This window comes from Apteryx rowi, unplaced genomic scaffold (assembly GCF_003343035.1).
Source record: "Apteryx rowi isolate R43461 unplaced genomic scaffold, aptRow1 scaffold_358, whole genome shotgun sequence".
NCBI classification, from domain to species: domain Eukaryota; kingdom Metazoa; phylum Chordata; class Aves; order Apterygiformes; family Apterygidae; genus Apteryx; species Apteryx rowi.
Window position 1 is genome coordinate 330,848 of NW_020450063.1, and position 10,501 is coordinate 341,348.

Consider the following 10,501-nt stretch of genomic DNA (forward strand, 5'->3'; position numbering starts at 1 on the left):
TTGCTCTGGTCAAATGCCCTCACAGAACTGGGAAGGGAGCTTTCTGCCTGCTCTTCATTATATACAGAATTCATCCTAGGTTCAGAGACTCTGTCTTTGAAATATGGAAAACATTCCAGCTACGATTACCCTAAAACTCACTTGCTACTCACTTGAAAAATCTGTTTAGACTCTACTAAACTTTAAACACTCTTTACCTTTCTTTCTGCTTCAGGCTAGATCATTGAGTTTAATTTGTGTAGAGCATGTTGGTAACACTTTGGGAGACTTTTGAGAGCAACTGGCTTTTATTTTCAAAACTAATTTTATTTTGACCAGACCAAAGAAATATATAGAGCTTAAAAAAAAAACAGCATTTTTTTCTCCTTATATAGTCCTAAAACAATCTTAGAGTTCTTTTGAGACATTCTCTGGATTTTAATGTGAGGCATAAAATTTGTTTTCTTAAAGTTTTTAATTTCAAGATCATAATGACATTTCTTTACAGATCCAGACTGTATCTATTCCAGTTGAACAGACAGTAGAGACACAACTGTTTCTTAATTTGGCAGTCATGTCCAAAATTTTTATTTATTTTTTTTATAGCAGTATATACTCCCTGATTTCAAATATTTCCTTGTGTTACCTTAGCATTTCCTTAATCAGTGATTCTCAGCTTTTTCATTACTGATGAGATCGTTTTTCCATCACAACAGTCCTTACTCTACGAAGATTCTAAAACTTTTTCTTCAGCTCTAACTAATCCCTACTCACGTTCGCCAGCTCCAAGAAGAGGAATGGTTACAGTTGTCACAAGGCATGAGATGTTATTGAGCTTTGTGAATTTGTTGCAATTTCAAAAAAGAGTAGTACTTCAAAAATCCCTATTTGAAATCATAAAAAAAAATCTGAATTTTGAAAACATTCTCAAGATGTCAAATGGGAGAAAATAATTCAGTTTGCAGCAACCAAAATATTAATTTGTATAATTTAAAAACATAGCATTTCAGTTTTCACTGTCTAGATTGTATTTCAAAATAAAATAATTTTGGATGAAAAAAATTACACTAAAATCCTGAAGGTTTGTTTAACAACTTGTTTAAAAAACCACAATGCAATATTTGTCCATATTTCTTTTTGTGGAAATTGTTTCATTTTTTAACCTATTGGTAGTGCACAATGTTCATGACCACCATGGTATCCATGTTCTAACACCTTTTGTGCTAGATAAAAAAATAAATAGAAGTGCTTAGGAGGATGTTAGATGGCAGCAAAAGTCAGGACATTAAATAAAACATTGAACTATATTACTTGCTTATTATCAACACAGTGGGTAATGCTAACATATCATGGGAGAATAACTTTTATTCTCATTTCAAAGCATCGTTACCATTTCTCCAGACAGCCCTTGCACCTCAGCAGGTAAATTCAGAATCCATCTGATGCAAGAAGAAAGAATCCATAACTTTTTTTGATCTTTGACCATGTGTTTTAAGCATCCTCTGCTTTAACCTTCTGTGTTCTGTATATTGCTGTAAGCAGATGGAAAACCTTCTGAACTAGCTTCACATTATTGATCTTTAAGTTCTTTGTTGTCTGGAGAGGCAGAGTAGCAGCTCTATACACAGGCCCGGACAGACGTGAGTGAAGCTGCCACTGTTGTTCTCACAATATTGCCATTCAAAAAGTAAACTGTTCCTGTGCAACAGATTCTTTGTCAAGTGTCTGTTGCTTAAAATACTCACTAGTAAACTTAGCCTGTCACTCCTGATTTAAGCACTAGGGAGCAAATGTGGCATGAAAGTGACACTTCAGGTTTAAAGAGTTGATGTATTCATTCTAGTGCTGCCCTACAGAGGCAACAGAGTAAATTAATCTGAGGTGTAACTCAGATGGGATGACACTGGTGATAAAGTTGGCCTACTGTATTTAGTGATCTGGACTATTACAGTTAGTAGTCTGTAGCCTTTCTTTTATGAGTTTTCTTGTAGCACAGACTGAACTTGGCAGGGTCATTTTTCTTTGGAAAGGTGTTGGAGCTCTTAAATTGCGTTGTTTTGTAACAGTGAAAATAAGTCAGATTAATTTAGCCTCCATTTCTATGCACGTGAATCTTTTGTGAATTCGCTTCTATAAGCACAGTGGTTAGGGATTTACTGAATAATTTGTATGTGCTAGAGTCTGTTTGCAAAGTATATACTTTTTTGCTATGTTTTATAAATTGTTGAGGGTATTTGATTGGATATGGTTGATTACTTAAGTTTCTGTCCTCTGACTGGATATTTACAGCATTCATTTTTTTTAATGAAAGAGTGAGTGAAAAGTGAACACTGACTGTCACTGTGTGTGAACACAGCATTGCATTCACAGCTTGTGCTCTGAATGCCCATAAAGCCGGCTTTTTGGGGGCTACTTTTTTCCAGAAAAACTGTTGTTGCTTATTTAACTGGTTTCACTAAAAATCTTTTGATACAGGGTTTTACAACGGAGGGAAACACCAAGGCTTTTCCAATGCCATTTTTTTTACCATTGATTACAGGATTACGTTGGCTTTTCAAATCGATATTGTATCAAATTCCCTTCCAATTAACTCTGTGCGTGCGTGTGCGTATGGATGTGTGGATGTGGTATGAGGGTAGGTGATACTAGTTGTAAAGGATGAAAACATAAGTTTCTCTTTTTTGCTATTTAATGGTTGGAGCAAAATGTACAGACTTTGGGGTGCCTTTCCCATTCCATTATTTTACTATTATTTCTTTTTTATTTGATTTATTTTATTTTATCAAAAAGAGCTGTTTGCTACCAAATAGATACAATAAAGTGTAACAGAAGCATAAACTACTACCTGTATTGCTCAACTGGTCTTATTGTCTGTGGTTCTCTAAAAGTAGTCATTTTTAAAACATAGTCTTTTAAATGTATTTTAGTTGGATTTGTCACCAAGAATATGACGTAGTAATCATATTAATTATACGATGTACGTAAGTTCCGCAATGAATATGTATCTGTTTTGTCTAAGGATTTAGTATTCCCTATCATATTCCATCATTTCTAATATCAAAGACAACTAATGAAAAGCTGTTGTGGAATAACACATTTTCTTTCAAGTGCATCTACTCTTACAGAGATATAGGGCTTCCCACCCTTTCCCAGTCCCTACATTTATTACCTGGAGTTCTTGTAGCAAATTGTTAGTAAAAACCCCAGCAGCTATTGTAGCTAGCTGTTTCTGGGTTGAACAGATTGGAGCTCTTTGTATACTCCAGTAATACAAAGACAAAAGAGAATCACTTCTACTCCACTTACAGACCATTATTGAAAATGATACCATAAAAATGCGAATCATTAATAACATAATATAGCATAAATTGTAAGAAATCTTCTTTTCCCTGACAGAGTATATACCTCTCCTTTATTTTTATGCTGTCTTGCCATTCAGAAGAAATGTCTGTATTGCTGTTTGTGTAGTCACAGTTTCTCTGATGTTTATATACGAGAGACCTAATGTTCTACAGCTTTATACTTAGTATAGCAGTTTGAGGCAAGTATAGATATTTACCAAATCAGAGCGCTCAAGAAATTTGCATACAGTTGTACTACTGTACTACTAGTTGATCTGCCTGAAACTTTGTTTCTGTTCCAGAGGAAACAGATTTTTTAAAAAAAGAAATCCTGCATCAAAAGAAAATTTTTATTAGTAAAACATCCTGGAAAATTGTCCTGGTGGATTTTTCCAAATCACACAGCTGCCCCAACTCGGGGGAGCCCCTTGAGTTGCTTTGCCTGCAGTCACAGGAGTCTACAAACTTCCCAAGCCTTGTCTGCAGCTGGGGGCCCCCAGGCATGTGGGAAAGCCCAGTCTCTGCACAGGACTGACCGTACTGAACCTGCCTTCCAGAAATGTGCCGCAGCCCCCTCCGAAGCCAGGTTCTCCCCAGTTACCAGACTGGGAGCCTGTTGAAACACACCTCAACTCTTCTTCTGATTCAGTTGGGTTCCCTTTCTTTGGAAACCAGGGCATGCAGGAGGTGGGGAAAGGAGGCCCAAGTGTCTCCAGCTCCTGATCCCCATGTGTAGACATAGCTTGAGGGTTTCCTGCCATATTTCACTGGCTCTGGAGGCATGCGTAACAGTGAGCATAACTCTGAGCTATAGGTTCTGATATCTCCAGCTATGAGGAGGTTTTCTGGCAGTCACAGGTCTCAGACAATCCATAAAATAAGATGACAGTGAAATAGGCAAAAAATATTTTCATCAGGGACATTTCTGGAGTAATACTGAGTTCCTTTATAAACTCTATGAAAATGTAGATATATTTTAACTTTTTATATATGCCAGTATTTCCACAAGCTTCATTAAGATGCTTCTTAATGTGTAAGTAAGGGATAAGGGGGAATATCACATGTTATTTCAAAAAATGGACCTTCCAACTCTGATAGAAATGTCTGCTGTGAAAAGTACAGCAGAGTACAAACTGAAGTGAAAATTCCTAGTTCTGCAGGAGGCATGTGTATTGGAAATACTAGTGGCATAAGCAGATAAGCATATCTGACAATTACAAACTGTTTTTCAATACTGGTACAATTCCTTAGAAGAAAGCATGGGTAAATTTGGTGTGTGAGGAGGGGAACTTTCACCATTTAAGAGCTCTTATAAGATATTTAAATAGCCTTAGTTTTTATCTATAGACTTTAATTTCCCATAAAATATATGCTATCAGTACTTACCTGCCAAATATTCAGATGCCTTAGCTTTGTGTTGTTTTATATTAAGTTTTTATTTCTGTCAATTTGTATTTTAGATTGCAAATCAAGAAGCTTTCAAGATAGTTTTGATTAATTTGGGGCACAACGTGGCTTCATCTCTTTTTTATGTTTTGATGGTAATTTACCATGGCATAAAATTGCTTTGCATTAAACTACACTCATGAATCAAGAGTCCTTTCCATTAACAAGATCCATTTAAGGAGTAAGCCCACCTACAAATCAACTATTTTGTGTCAGTTTCAGTAATTATTGTTTAGCAAGAACTGGTACAATGTCACCATGAATTATTTCAGTGCATGTATGATTTAGATAAATGGAATGGAAATATTAATATAACTGGTACCATGCTAAATTACTTGGCAGAGATCATGATTTAAGGTCTCTTATTCTCCAAAGAGGGAAAAGAAAAAGGGCTTTAGTTTATGCTGCTTTAGATTGCAACAGTATTTCTTAGAAAGAGCTCTATTCATTAGGAAATAATCCAGGGATCCTTTAGCTATCTAGCTGGAAAGTAATGTAATACTTAATGAATGGGGCCCCAAGGCACCTTAACTCCAAATATACATTATATACACACACACACACACACACACTATATATATATATATACACACACTATACTATATATATAATAAATATACATAATATATATGTGTGTATATATATATGTTCAAAGGTGCACTCTCTTGCTCATAAAGTTGTTTAGAATGGCTGCTACATTAAAAGATCAGGTATCTTCCATGTATTTGATGACAGATGTAAATAATGTATCCATAACACAATATTTGTTCTAAACAGCCTCTTTGAGCTTATTTCAGTTGATTTCAATGTGGAAGACATCTATGCTATATTCAATAGTTGTGCACTATTTTATAGTAGTTCACTTTTTCACATTACCATGGATAAAAAAATTGCCACATTAGTCCTCTCGTGATTTTCAAAATGTCTTTGTCTCCATGATTTCAGCACATGCAGCCAATATAGCAGATGAAATTGAAATCATCTGAAGGTATGAATGAAAATCAGACAGTACATTTTTGGCTTTCATCAAATACCTTAAAATCAGCGGTTGAGGCACTGGAAACATTATTATTCCTCTCCTTCTTGGATATTCTTTAACTTTGCAAATTTCTTCTATTCATCTCTTAGGTTACTCTAATATATTAATGAGTGTGCTTATGAAGCATTTTGAATTTGATCATTCAGCGTCTATTTGACAGAATTTTGACAGCTGAATTTGCTTTCACTATAAATAATGTTAACAGTGTGGCTGCTTACTCTAAAAGAAAAACCTGTAATTAAACAGGGATATTTTAGAAGCAATGATGAAATGTGCCTTATGCCTTGCTGTGGTTGGTATGGTTTTAGTAGCTGATAGTCAAGCTCAGACTGTCTGTTTTCACAATGTTCTTTTTTTTTAAATCATGTCGGCAATGCCCATCAGTTTGGATTTCACCTGAGCTGTCTTGTGTCCTCGCATTTGTTTGAGGCAATTGACATCTTCCCTTTACATTTAGTTTTGTTTTTCAGGAATGGAGAGTGTGGAGCGGGGTAGAAGGCCTCAGTGCAGTCAAAGTAAGCCATGACTGCTAGTTATTTGCTTTCAGGTATCCCCTTCCCTTTTCTCTTGCATTTTCTGATATCATGACTCTCAGAGCTCAGGTCTATGTAGTATTCATGGTACTTATAATATTCTGGCTTGCCCAGAGCTGTATCCCAATCATCTGAAGGGAAACCCCAAGCCTAAGGAATACTAAGTCCGTATGTTATGATTGTCTGCTCAATCTGCTGTTTTGTATTTCTGATGGTTCGATGTTTGGAACAGCCTGACATGAGCCATGTAAATAGTCACATCCAATATCATCAGAAGTCAGTCCTCAGAGGCCAGTACTGACAGCAGAAACTCATCCTGCTGTAGCACTTTTGCTGCCTGCGGTGTAGCAAAACTAGAAATTGCATCAGACAATTAAAAATAATAATTGAGGTTTTATTGAATTAAGTGTGAAAATAAAAGATGCTGCTTCTTTTACTCTACAGGAATATATAAATATAGACATGTTTCTTTTCAAAGGGGCATTTTTAATAATTACCTCAGATAAGAAAATTTGTTGGCTCAACCTTACCTTGAAATTTTTGTGAAATTGCTGCTTTCTGTCTGTGAATATATACATTTTGCTTTTAAAATATTGATGAGGCTTACAGACTGACATGTCCCCAAAGCCTGCTTAATGCTGAAGGAGAACATTTCCATTCTATTTTTTAAAATGACTCTTCGATGACTACAGGAATTTCTTGGTAGGAGAAGCACATTGCTTTAGTACATGTCTCAACTGGGCTACCCCTTCCGCTCTCAAACAATTAATTGAGGCTCCCCTACCACTTCAAGTGGTTAATAAAACATATATCTGACAAGTGAATCAAGCCAACTGATCCTCCTGCATAGGTAAAGGCTGTCAAGCACAAATTCTAAAAACTTGAGGAAACCCTTGGAAAACAATAAATCTCCCTATCACCTCACTGTAAAATGAGATTCCCAAAGTTTATGACAATTAGCTATAAAGACTGTTCTGCCAAACAGACCAGTGGGGTTTTTCCCTTGTAATGTTTAACTATAGTTAAATACACCACATTGACATTTGCCTGTGATTACGATGGAGCCATATTGAGGTCTTCCCTCTCCAAAGAGAATTTGGATGAATACATCTTCATGGGATAACATGTCTCTTTATTGCAGCGAATTTCACTGTTGACATCCCATGACTAGAATCCAGCTCTCATAGCATCTACACTACTATTGTCTATCATGTCTTCTGACTTGCTTTGGAAATTTGCTTAACTTTTTCTGTAAAATACAAAAGATATAAAGAGTGTCTTGTATGAGATTCCAAACTTGAATCATTTTTAAATAATAAAGTCACTTAAGGTCCTCAGATAATAGGTGATAGTTGCATTCAAAAGTCATCATTCTATGTTCTCTGTTGTAGTGTGGCCTAATAAGCTGGACAGATACCTAGTATTAGCAATACTCTCCTCTTTATTAAACAATACCAGTATTTATCTTGGATAATGAAAAGGAATCACTTCATAAAAGATATGAATCATCTGAAAACTCTAAATCTGTGAATATTCTGACTACTACTGAATTCAAGATTGGTTTCATACTCTCAAGTTATGAGAAGGATGTGGGGAGAGAGCAGGAAGACTTGTTAAAACAAAGCAGTTAGAAATATTCTATTTTCTCTTCTGCCCAGGCATGCTGCAAATTTTGGATCATAGAAAAGACTTTTTAATTTACTGAGAAATCAGATTGCCTATGTGGCAAGACTTGTTGTTCAGCACTTGTAATGCCTGCCAATAGGTGTTTACTCTGAAAACACAATTAATAACGCTGGTGGAATTATTGCTGTCAAAGGAAACCTTTAACTCAGGATTCATCTTTTTTAAAAAAATGATTTGGACTTTCCTAATAGATCATTGTCCATAGAGCCTAACTTTACAATTCTTTTTTAAGGGTGAAGTAGAGGACCACTGTTTCTAATCAAGGATACTCAGCAGAAATATCACAAACTTGCCAACAAACTGCAGAAAAAGAAACAAGCTATATAATAGGAAAGTGATATGCACATGTGTAGGTAGGAGATTAAGTTTTTAGAAAGGAAGAGAAACACAGCACTATTAATCTCCAGCATGTAGTTCTATCAGCCATGTTCGTACATAGGTATGCCAGGAGTAGTTGTAGGAAGCATGCTTCCACTTTCCAGCCAAACCCTCACTGTAAAAGTGGCAGTGAAAAATAGAGCTGGCACATTAACTGATTTGGAGGTCACTGATAACCTCCTCTTCCTGGCCCTGATAGTTAATATAAAGCAGCAAAGCCAAATTCCTCATAATTATTATTGACCTCCACTTTAAATAAGAGAAAATCTAAGCTTTACAGGAGCAGTCTGATATGTGGTTGAATCAGCTGCTTTATATACTATAGACTGTGCCTGATTTGGATTTCTCAGTTTCCTACTTGTAGAAATAGGAAGCAGATCATAGTGATTTTCTACGTCACCTGGAGAAGTTGAGGATAATACATTAAAGATGGTGAACTGTTCATGTAGTGATATGCAAGCCAAATAGGTACTACAGAGAGATAATGCTCCTCATTTCTGAGTAGAACTTTCAGCACAACCGTCACACACTGAGACATTGATTCTTTTCCTGACGAGTTGTGACAAGACCCCAATTTGGCCAGATCCTTGAAGTGGAACCGTCTGCACCTTTTCCTTAAAATGAGAGTGCCGAAAACCACCAAAGGGCTTCCAATTACTAAAGCTTATTTTATTAGAGCACAGGAACAAGGTAACTTTTGAAATAGAGAGAACTCAGATTTGCTGGGTGAGACATATTAAAAAAATATATCTGACAAAAAAATCTTTCCCCAGCCCCTACATCTTGCATTCTTCTTGGGCAGGATCTTTGCTTAAGTCCTGATCTCAGTCTAGCAGTTTTCAATCAGTTTCTACGCTGCACCAATTTCACACTTTTTTTCTGTGTCATCCACATGGTTACATTTTTGCACCCTACTCTTTTAGGGAGACATCCTGTCGTTATTTGCAGCTAGGTTCCCTGCATTCCAGTCCAGAAGGTTTCCCCTAACTGACCACGCTCAGTGGCTTCCAGGATGGCTCCATCTCTCCTTCTTGCAGTTGGGCAGTTCCCACCGACCGAGAACTAACCAGTGAGTGGCAGCTTTCCTCCATGATGATGAACAGCATTTCTGAAAACTAAATATACAGTAAATTGTGATCAAACACATCAGGGGCACTGGATATGTCATTGTCAATGAAGCCTTCATGGCGTATATTACTTCTTGACTCTTAGACGGATCAGGTGACTCTAGCAGCACTAAACTTCTTGTAAGCAGGATTGGATACATGGAGGAACTGCCATAGCTACCGATGGCCTGGGGCAGATGTATCAAACCAGGCATTGCATGTGCAGTGACTGTAGAACCTGTCTGGTAAGTATTCCTGCTGTAAACATTGCAGATCTTTTGTATTCAATTAAGACAAAAATATTTTTATGAGCTTGTCATCTCGTGGTCTCAAAGAGGTTGGCTCTTCTGAAAAAGCTAGTGTGTGGTCATGTGTCATACTGTAATGTGTTTATGCATAAGGGGATAATCTAAAGATGTGGTAGAACTGTACAGGTAGCAGATTTTTCTTAAATTTTGAGTGCTTGGCTTTGCAGCCTGCGTGACTTCACAACTTTTTCCTGTAAATAGACTGTTTCCCATCTTCTGTACCTGGAAATAATAGTTGAGACTGAGGACACCACACAAATGAATCAAAGACTGTTGTTGCATGCAGAGTTTAAAGGTGTAATGGGGAAAAGTTGAGGATGGAGAAAAGAAAGAGGCATTAAAAGGCAAAGCGATGTGCCTAGATTTGCACAGAAGGCTGGTGACTGTGTATCTATATATCTAGAATAAGAACCAGTGTTCTATCTCATATACAAGGCAGTCATTTTAGGAGAGAAAGTCTACTTGGACATTTTGCTAGCCTAGCTATTTTAGTCATCGGTGTGCAGTTTTTTTAATTATTATTATTTTTATTTCTTTAATCCCTGAAAAATCTGTAACATCAAAAAGTTCCATATTAATACAATTTATCTTTTTGGAGGAATCATTTTGCTGGCAAAATAGATCACTTGGTGAAGCTGTGTAACTTCAATGGCAAAATGACTAGCAGATTCACCCATTACTGGCA